The sequence below is a fragment of the Spea bombifrons genome, chromosome 3 (assembly GCF_027358695.1).
Source record: "Spea bombifrons isolate aSpeBom1 chromosome 3, aSpeBom1.2.pri, whole genome shotgun sequence".
Classification (NCBI taxonomy): Eukaryota; Metazoa; Chordata; class Amphibia; order Anura; family Pelobatidae; genus Spea; species Spea bombifrons.
Genome location: NC_071089.1, coordinates 33,849,774 through 33,861,066, shown reverse-complemented (window position 1 = coordinate 33,861,066; position 11,293 = coordinate 33,849,774). Strand labels below are relative to the sequence as shown.

General features: G+C 41.2%; 1 non-coding gene across 1 annotated transcript; it reads right to left on the bottom strand.

Moving 5' to 3' along the window:
• Positions 1-10,888: 10,888 nt before the first annotated feature.
• Positions 10,889-11,071, bottom strand: LOC128487847 (U2 spliceosomal RNA). The gene has a single exon (XR_008353305.1). It is a non-coding gene; the product is annotated as a U2 spliceosomal RNA (small nuclear RNA).
• Positions 11,072-11,293: the final 222 nt, after the last annotated feature.

The following is an 11,293-nucleotide window of genomic DNA, read 5'->3' as shown; positions in this document are numbered from 1 at the left end:
GAGTTGATGTGAGAGATCTAGCAGGTATGTTATAGAAGTCAAGTCTGATGAGTCAAATTAACCCTTAAAATTTTCAAATTATGATGCTAATATGTCTGCACATATTCAGGTTGGTAAGATGAAATGCTCAAACTTTTAAAAAGTGTATGGTAATAATGTTTGTATCCCTAGCTGTATTTTAATATATACAGGGCTGTGAACATGTATTTCCCCTTCCTGATTTCTTCTATTCTTGCATATTTCTCACACTTCAATATTTCAAATCATCAAACTAATTTTAGACAAAGATAAGCTGAGTAAATGCAAAATGCATTGTATAGAAGCAAAACAGTTATTCAACCCTATCTGGCACTATGTGACAAACAGGGGCGGGCTGGGCCGGGGGGCAGGGGGGCAATTGCCCCCCAGGCCGCCCTAAATCTGGGCCGGTGGGCCGGACGGATGACCGGCAGACGAGCAGTCAATGCAGCCGCAAAGTTAAAAACTAAGCGGCTGCGAGCAGGATTGAATGCGGCCGTCATGCCAGTAGCGTACCTGGCGGGGGGGAGGGGGGAGGTCTGCCCCGGCTGCCGCTCATCTGAGGGGTGCCACCATGCCGGCACGCCTTCAGAAACGATGCGCGCGGCAACTGTGGCTGTGCGCCGGGACTTGATGTTCACTCTGCCCCCCGAGATATGTTGCCACTCTATCCCATCCCCCCGGAGATATGCTGCCATTCTGTCCCCCCCGAGATACGCTGCCACTCTGTCCCCTCCAGATATCCCCCCCTCACCCTAGACTTACCAAAGCAGACTCCCTGGTGTCTAGCGGGTCCAGCGAGGGACATCTGCACCATAGGCCTACACAACTTCCGGTGCCGGCACATCCGCCAGGGGAAGTGCCGGCAAGGGAGATTGTTAAAGCACATCGTGCAGACGTTCACCGGCTGCGGCGATGCAAGCGTTAACAACCTCCGCTGCCGGCACGATGTGCTTTAACAATCTCCCTTGCCGGGACTCCCCCTGTGGGAAGTGCTAGCAGGGGAGGCTGTCTCATGGTATCGGAGAGTAGGATGCAGGTCCCCTGCAGCGCTGCGGGGGATCTATATCCTAACCCTGCTGCATGTCCCGCATTCCTGCGCTAAACCCCGACTATAGGCCACACCCCCACTTTAAAGACTTAAAGTGGGGGAAAAAAGTGCTGCCTATATTGGGGCAAATACGGTATTTCTAACTATTCTTTTAACAATAGCTATTCAGCCATTCAGTAGCGTACCGAGCGGGGTGGCGGTCTGCCCCAGGTGCCGCTCATCAGGCTGCTCATCAGTAATGTCCGCCGCTAAAGGAGCAGACTCGGTTGGGAAGATCAGGGACAAAAACAAGGTCATGGTGGTACTGTAATCCTGGAACTTCTGGCAGGTGGTTGCGTGTGGAGTACTGTCGGACTGAGTCCCAAACGGTGCAAGTCATAGCAATATGTGTAGGAGATAAGATGGTATCTGTTTCTGAGGGTTTTATGGTGGAAACGTCATACATACGAGATAGCGAATCAGCCTTTGTATTACAAGACCCCGGACGGTAGGTGATATGAAGTTGAAACCGCGTGAGGAATAATGCCCAGCTCACCAACCAGGGTTGCAGGTGTTTGGCCCCTTCCAGCAAATGACGCCACTCCTCCAGAGCTAATTTAATTGACAATAATTCTCGTTCTCCTATACAATAATTCCTCTCAGCTGGGGAGAGGGTACGGGAAAAATAAGCCACTGGACGCAACTGTCCGTCGGATTCTTGCCTTTGAGATAGTACTGCTCCTACAGCGGTGTCGGAGGCATCTACCTCCAAAGTATAGGGGTTTTGGGGATCAGGCATCTGAAGGATGGGAGCTGAGATGAATCTGTCTTTAAGATAGTCAAAAGCCTTTTGTGCTGCCTCAGACCAGACAAACTTGGAGTTCTTTGAGGTCAGTGCGGCTATAGGTTGTGCAAATTTGGAGAAATGATAAATTTACGATAGTAATTTGCAAATCTTATGAATCTCTGAACTCCTTTCCGATCTGTAGGTTGAGGCCAGTGAAGAATAGTGTTGACTTTCTTTTGATCCATCTGGAACATACATTTTTCTGGTTTAGCATAAAGTCCATTTTCTCTAAGTCTAGTAAGCACTTGACTGGCATGACCCCTGTGTGTCTCTATGGATGGAGAAAACACCAGGATGTCATCTAAGTACACTATGACATATTGGGCCAGAATGTCACGAAAAATGTCATTAACAAAATGCTGAAAAGTAGCAGGTGCGTTGCATAAACCGAAAGGCATTACAAGATACTCAAAATGGCCGTAGTGACATCTGAATGCTGTCTTCCACTCATCATCTTTGCGTGCTCTCACCAGTTTGTAAGCTCCTCGTAAGTCTATTTTAGTGAATATCTTGGCTCCACGTACGTGCTCCAGCAGTTCAGGGATGAGTGGGAGAGGGTATCTGTTTTTTACAGTAAATGCCGGCAATCAACGCAGGGTTGTAGTCCTCCATCCTTCTTATGGACAAAAAAGATTCCAGCCCCTGCCGGCGAGGTTTTCATCTATAGTCTTTCAAAGCTGCAAGTTCAGGTTCGGATAAATGGTATATGCGACCGAAAGGGATGGCGGATCCTGGGTACAGTTCAATTGGACAATCGTACGATCGAAAAGGAGGAAGTCTGTCTGCCCCTCTCTTCTCAAAAACGTCCTTAAAGTGACTGTAAGGAAGAGGTATCTCTTGGGGAGAGGTGGACAGGTGAGTGACACATACCGCCCTCCTCTTCAGACAATCCTGGGTGCAGTGGGTAGATACGAAACGGAAAATCCCAGTCTCCCAATTGATAGAGGGATTATGTGTTCTCAGCCATGGAAGACCTAGAATGACCAGAGATATGGGGGAGGTCATAAGGTCGAATCGAATGTATTCAAAATGTCTTTGCCCAATTTTAAGCAGGGTAGTGGTCTCTCGAATAATAGGCCCAGTCTTCAGAGGACTACCGTCAACCAGCTGTATGGCTATAGGGTTCTTCTCATGACGGGTTGGGAAGGAGAGTGACCTTACCAAATCAAAGTCCAGGAAATTGCCACTAGCCCTTGAGTCCACCATAGCTGAGAGGTTAACGAACCTCCTACTCCACTGTAAGGATACAGAGAGAGAAAGATGAGCTGCAAAGCTAGACATTTTGCCAGTAGCGACTTGCAGATGGAGGATAGATTCCTTACCCTTACGGAAACGAGCGCGAGTTCTGCAGTCCTGGAAGGTATGGCCAGCTCTGCTGCAGTATAGGCAGAGGCCCAACATCATAACTTCCATCACTATATACTATGCCAGACATTACATGAATATGAGTATATGAATGAGTGAATTAATGTTTTTGAGTGATAGCATGGATGTGTAAGTGTGGGGGGGATAACATGGCATAGGGAGGCTATAATCTCACTTGCATATTATGTCCAGGCTCCAGCATGTACTGGCTGCCTGGGCATGATAGGACTGTGATTGGTTTTAGCAATAATATATATATATATATATATATATATATATATATATATAATTCTATTGTTATTGAATGTTTTTGTCCAATTTTGGTGTGTTACTTTTTTTTTTAATAAAATTGTGGGATTTTTATTTTTTTTTTAAATGGGGAGGTCATTTTCGGTCAACTGAATGCTGCAGTTTCCGTTTCGGTCCAGAATTTATTTTATTCTAATTATATACTAAGCCAGACACTGAAGTGGTAGGCCTACACCTACATGTTTGGTTATGCTGCATTATTGTCAATGTCTGGTTTAAAATATAGTGAGAGGGATTACGCTGTACCACTGTCAATGTTTGCCTCAGTGTATAGAGATAGGTGTTATGCTGTACCCTCGTCAATGTTTGCCTCAGTATATAGTGATAGGTATTATGCTGTACCCCCTCAATATTTGCCTCAGTATATAGTGATAACAGTTAATGTTTGCCTCAATATATAGTGAGAGGTGTTATGCTGTACCCCGTCAATGTTTGCCTCAGTATAAAGGGATAGGTGTTATGCTGTACCCCCATCAATGACTGCCTTAGTATATAATGATAACAGTTATGCTGTACCACCGTCAATGTCTGCCTCAGTAAATAGTGATAGCAGTTATGCTGTACCACCGTCTATGTCTGCTTCAGTATATAATGATAATAATTATGCTGTACCACCATTTGCCTTAGTATATAATGATAGTGGTTATGCTGTACCCCCGTCAATGTCTGCACCAGTATATAATGATAGGTGCTATGTATGTGTGTGGGCAGTGTCACATACTGGATCCACCCCAGGTACGGCCCTGTAGCCATTTAATGTTAAAATAGTTAAACAATTCAATCTAAATATGTAATATGGATGAAAAAAACACTCTTGCAGCATTTTGTCATGAATATGTGTTACCAAGATCCCTCTTAACCAGATTCCCTACCCTGCCATGTTGTAAGGAGAAGGACCTCTAAAGACAGTTTTCCTGGCAATAACACTTCACCATAGACTTGGTTTAGAAACGCACAAAATAATCCCAACTCCTTCCCCTGCTCTACATGCACTAAGATTGTCGGTGAATACATTCCTGCTACTCATCTATACAACACAAACCACAGTGGGGGTTAAAAATGAATGGTTTGCACCATGTGAGACAGGGAAGAAGGAATAAATAAGCAATATTTCCTAGTGGTTGTTTTAAATGTGGAGGATAAATAGTATTGGCATGTACAGTGCATTAGACACAGAGGTATATAATTTCTTATACTTCATAGACGAATATGAAAATCCATTCTTTACCCTTCTTTTCAGATTAGTAATTTATCCAAGAAAATGACTTGGCACTGAATACAATTCTGACTGCTTTCAGATGGAAATGGGACTAGTGCCAAAAATTAAAAAATTTTATTCTAAATTTAGGTCTGTGTTTTATCAAGCCATCTTTGATTTTGCAAACAAATATATCGGAAAAGGGGCAATTGCTAACCAGTATTTTAAACTTAGCTCTCGTTACAGGCCATAACCAATTGAAAGATGGAATCAAAGCCATACAAAAGAATGCTTATAAGGCGATTTGTCTACCGTCCTTTAAATTATTACTGTAGATGACATACAAATAGCATTTGTTTCTTGCTAGAGGACAGCTCATGGAAAGTACCCTCACCTCTACTTTGGCTTCACATCAGCCACATGGATAGAATTTTCCCATAAACGAGAGTGACTTATAAGGGACAATACGTTAAGCTTCTATGCAGTCGCTATTTGCAACAGCCACAATAATTTCTTCGCTAAAAAAAAATCAATAAATAGAACTAAAAGTAAAAACAACATTTTATGTAATATGCAAAATAATCCTTGTTAGGCATGGCTATATTATTTTCTTCTTGCCTAGCCCGAAAATAAAGGTGGAATAGAGGTGGAAAAGCCAACTAGTGCTCTCAAAGTGTATTTACTGGACCAAACTGCTGAAGAGACTGGTGTTAAAGGTTTGTGACTTTCACTACTGAAAAGGTCAATTGGAAGGTTTGTGTATTGCCAAAAGAGTTATAACATTTATTATTTATAAAGTGCATTTATATGTCCCAGACATACAGTGAGTAATACTAAATACATGCAATATATGGAAAAAATATTCAGACATTTAGCAATTGTTTTCTTTTACTGTAGCTGAAATCCAGGGTGATAGACAGTCAGGATCCGATCCACATACAATCGTTTGTTCCATCAGTATGAGAACTGGCTAAAGAACAAATCAAATATGTTAAATACTTTGGAATGTTTGGAAGTTAAAAGAACCAAAACAAATTATATACAGCTAGAGAAATTTACTGAGATATAATTTTCCACTCTCTTGCCCATACACAGAATGCAGTTTGCTGTTGGGGAAATATTTGTTAATATGCAGTCATTTTAATGATACTCAATAAAAAAAATATATAAACCAGTTTATGTGTATATATACTTTGGAATCACAATACAATTTACTATAGTATTGTAACATCAAAATGGTAAGAGTAAAGGAATGAACTGCCAAGTGCTAAAAGGTTGAAGAGAAATACAAAAGTACTCAAACATTTTGGGAAATAACATAGTGCCAATGCTATAATGCCAATCTGTGATAAAGAAAAGTGAGAAAGGCATCTTCCCTAACAAGTGCAGCAAACACAATGGTGTACTTTTCAACCACTCAAAATATAATCAAAAAAAGGTGAATAGCTATTATAGTGGATTGTTGATCTTGAGGGCACTTTCTTTTGGATGTTTAAATCTAGCAAGAAATCAAAACAAAGAAAAAGCACAGTTCTGTCATTCATTAACTTTTCTGTCTTGCTCCAAATTATTCATGTCATAAAAGAAGTCATTGGAACAGTTTTCAACAGGTACAACAAGCGATGATGTTAAATTATATTTCTAGAGTACAAGCAGATTCCATAGTGCTGCTACAATAAAAGGGGTAGTGAATTCTAGTGGTTTTCTGATAAATAAAATCCCTTGGAGGAAAGATTATGGGTTGATTTTGTGACCCTTACACTATAGGTTGAAAACCCAGGGCTGCGTGTGTATGGTATCAGTGTTTTTAGTGATTGTGGAGACCAAGTGGTAGAATGAATTATTATAAGGCCGTTCCTTTTCCTTAGCAGGTCACTTGATATATTACACTGTGTCATGAGAAGCCATGTGTGGAAAAACTAAATAAGTGCACCTTATGATTCAATAGCTTGTAGAACCACCTGTAGCAGCAGTAATTGTTTTCAGTATAAATGTATCAGTCTCTCACATTGTGGAGGAATTTTGGCCCACTGTTCTTTACAAAGTTTATGCACAACTCTCTTAAGACTCGCCACACGATTTTGGGTTGAGGTCTGGACTTTGGTTGGGCCATTGCAACACCATGATTCTTTTCTTTTTCAACCATTCTGTTGTAGATTTAGTGGTGTGCTTGGGATTATTGTCCTGTTTCCTGACCCAATTTTGGTCAAGTTTTAGCTGTCAGACAGATGGCCTATTATTTGACTCTAGAATATTTTGGTATACAGAGGAGTTCATTGTCAACTCATTGACTACAAGGTTCCCAGGTCATATGTCTGCAAACCAAGGCTTAATCATCACCCCTTCACCCACTGCTTGACAGTTGGTATGAGGTGTTTGTGCAGATATTGTTACCTTTCGCTGGGTCCCGGTGGTCGCTCGTGCAGTGGAGCAGAGACTCAGTCCCTGTGTTCAGACCCCTGCTCGTCTCATTAGCGGGAGTCATTAACATTAGCATTAACTGTACATAACTGGGTGGGGAGTGGGTAGATCCAAATTGGCAGCCTTTTCGTGCAAGCAGTATGCTTTGTTGGATGGATGATGAAGGACAGTGATCTCAATCTTTCGCAACTCATTCCATCCCTCAATTGCTGCTCTGGCCTCAGAAGCAATAGTATGTATAATAAAACATAGAATTTTCCAGTAGACCCATTCACCCCATCTGGCCTGCTCACTTTCCTTGCAGTAAGAACTCAGACCCAATGTTTTGTCTTGTTCTGGAACCATATGCCTTTCTAGTGCTTGTTTAAATTCCCTCACTGTAGTAGCCTCTATTACTTCTGTTGGGATCCAGCATGTACTGGCTGCCTGGGCATGATAGGAGTGTGATTGCTGTTTAATATAGCAATGATACTCCTAACAGCAATCACACTCCTATCATGCCCAGGCAGCCAGTACATGCTGGATCCTGGGCATCATAGAAGTGTGATTGCTGTTAGCAATCACACTCCTATCATGCCAAGTCAGCCAGTACATGTTGGAATCTGGGTTTGCCTGGGCATGATAGGAGTGTGATTGCTGTTAGTAATCATATATATTTAATATAGCAATGAGACTCCTATCATGCACAAGCAGCCAATACATGCACACAACCTACAGCCTCCCTGTGCCCTGCCCCCCTACTTACACATCCATGCTATCACATGCATATTCATTCATCACAAACATTCATTCCCTCATTCACATATACTCATTCATACACCCTCCCCCACCCTTACCTGAACTGCAGATCTTCCGGTGCCGCTTGCAGACTTAAGCAGGGGTGCTGTCTCCCTCTGTGTTGCTCGCAGTCTGTTTGAACTGCCCAGGGGAACAGGAACGGAGCGCATTCACGTGACTCCGCTGGGTTCCTGCGTCCCCTCGATGGAAAAAGAGGCGCTGCTGGGCAACACAGAGGAAAGTGGCAGGGCTCTTGTGGATGATTACTTTTTGTGGTTTTTTTTGTTTTGGCATTTTGCCGATATATTGGTGCATCCCTACTGTCTTGGTGTGTGTGTGTCTGGGTGTCCATGTGGCAGAGCCTGTCCTGGTGTGTGTTTGGGTGCCGTTGTGGCAGAGCCTGTCCTGGTATGTGTGTGTCTGGGTGTCGGTGTGGCAGAGTCTGTCCTGGTGTGTGTGGGTGTTTGGGTATCGGTGTGACAGGGCCTGTCCTGGTGTGTGTGTGTTTGGGTGTCAGCGTGGCAGAGCCTGTCCTGCTGTGTGTTTGGGTGTCGATAAAATGGCCACCAAAATCTTCAGCACCAGGCCCATGATGCTCTTAATCCGGCACTGCCTCCAGTGTGCTTAATGTTGATAGAATGACATATAAAGGTTGCTCAAAAAACTGTCCACTGCTTTTTTCATTATCGCCAAATTAAACATGCATTAATATGCATTATAAAGCTAAAAGGCCATATTTTATCTCAGTGGAAAATGAGTGCGGCCCACGCACACATACATTTCGGATAAAGTGGTCCACTGCAGAAAAAACTTGGACACCCCTGATATATGAGTTACTCACACAGCAGATTTGTTTTATATTAGTTTCAATGGCATGTGTTTTTATAGCAACAATTGGGACTTACAATAAAAAATTGTAGGAAAAATATGTGTGGTTCATTTAAGGTCACATGCCACTTTACAAGATTAGACCATATGAGACCATATGAGCTTCTCACGTATTTTTGTGAACTGGCATTTTGGAAATGCGAACATTGGAAGCAAGAAAAGAAGATACTTGGGACCAAGGACTCAAAGAAGACATATTATTGCCCAAATTAATAAAAGACTAACAAAGAAAAAAAGGAAAAACAACTGTAAGCACAGACATGCCAGTCGGAAGAGAAGAATAACCAACTGGAAAGACAGAAAAGCAAGAAGACATGTGGGGACCTCATAAATATGGGAAAAAGACAAGAACAGTAGCAATGACAGTGTAAGACATTGCAAGAAGATGGAAGGAGCCCATTAGGAGAATCTACAACTGGCTCAACCACTAATCTCTGCACAGTGGATTTTACCTTTTACCGTGAGCAAGGAAGAAATGGATTTGGCAAAGTTAGTCCATACGTATTCCTTCTTTGGAAATCAACTACCATGATAAAAGTATTTTAAGACAAATGTTGGGGGGCTCTCACACAGCATTCTGACTTTAACTATTAGATATGTTGATATATTAACTGTGAGTGTTTTCTTACAGTAGCAATCTATTAACCAATCATTAGTTATAGGGGTTAAAAATGTTTTATACTTTTCCCCCATTGAACTCCATTAAAGAATGGATTATAACTATTATTATTATATAATATATAATATATATTATAGTATATTATATACTCATTTGAAAAAAAAAGTGATTTTAAGAAAATATTTATTTATTTAAATAAACACTGCATATTTATTTTTTATCTTGTGCCTCACTAGTGTAACTAGGGGGCCCGTGTGACCCCTGGGAGGCCTTGTTACTGTCTCTTCTTACCGGTTCAAATTTGTTTAGAAAGGGCCCTTCCGACCTGGACCGCACTGCATTTTCAGAATTCTTTGCCACAAAGTCTTCAGTTTCATGAAAGCCACCAGTTTTGTACATCACATTCCTGCTTACACCGGAGCCATCTACCATCACAGAAGACCGCCTCCCCCAGCAGATCCCCTTCCCCTATGACATCTAAAAAAAAATCAGAAATTGCTGTAGGAAGCATAGTTTATTTGAGAAGAATACAATATTGCCAAATCATAGTTACGTTTGTAATCGTTGCAAGAAACATAAAAATGATCTACAGTAAGGGAATGCTACATTTAATGTATGACTTTGTTGTGTTAAAAGCATCACACCAAGAGATCTACTTAAGGTAACACACTTGTTTTATTTAATAAATCTTTCCTGTAATCTGATATGAGGCTGCATGCTTCAAGCCTGTAAACACGAAGAATAAAGCCTCTTACGGTTAATGCTTGGGCAATCTTTCATTGTTAGGTTATGTTTTCATATTTAATAATGTTTCATCAATTACATTTTGCTACTGCTCACATTAAATATAATCAAAGGTGGGGAACATTAATATTATATTTATTTTGTAGGAAGTACGTTTTAATGTCCTTTAGCTTAAACAATCGCAATATAAATATTAATAGAACTTTCGAGTTTTTAATATTTGTGGCATTACTTAAATCAACAAAACTTACACATACTGATTTTTTATCGTACATACATGGACCTTGTTACTTGGTGATATTCTGTTGTCCTAATAATAATACTGGTGTTGTTTCAACTGATATTACATTACTGCGCATCTCCTTAAGCGTGAGAGGGAACTTTTAACAGGATATCCACACAATTCTTTTAAGTACATTTCCTTTATCCTTGGAGAAAATTTGATTCCACAAAGTTTTGTAGAGGAGAAGGGAGATTTTTCTTTCCACTTGACATCATAGATACTTTGCAGTCTTTCCTGTATAAACTGTAACCTCTATATTAATAAAGATTAACTAAAAAATAGTATTAAAATTACAAAGTCCATGTCTTTCATGGGCACTGCTTTTAGTGTAAAGGAGAACATTAGGGCAAATACTCATGGCCCTTCTATGTGAATTTATGTGAATTTTTTTTTGGTGCACCAGTCCTGGAGGTACTGCAATACCAGGTCAATGCGTGGAGTGGACAGAGCAAGCTCTTCTTCCATCTCCCTGTTCTAAAAATCCATTTAATATATGGTCCCCAGATAGGGGACGTATCAGATGTTAATCCTTTTTTTCTAGATCCACTCTGGCTGTGGCAATTGGACCATATCCATTCCGAGACTGAATGTGCTAACAAAGTCCTACAATGAGTCAACAGAAGTTTCTCATTCATGTGAACCTTTTTCACCTCCAAGGTAAGCTGTTAAACCTTCAGAAATGATACTCAATATTAACAATCTGTGCTCTGTTTTAAAAGTGCCCCTCTTTTTTCTACTCAGAGGCCGGACCACAGGCTCTTGCTTTTAAAGTTCTCCTTCTACGCCACAGCTGT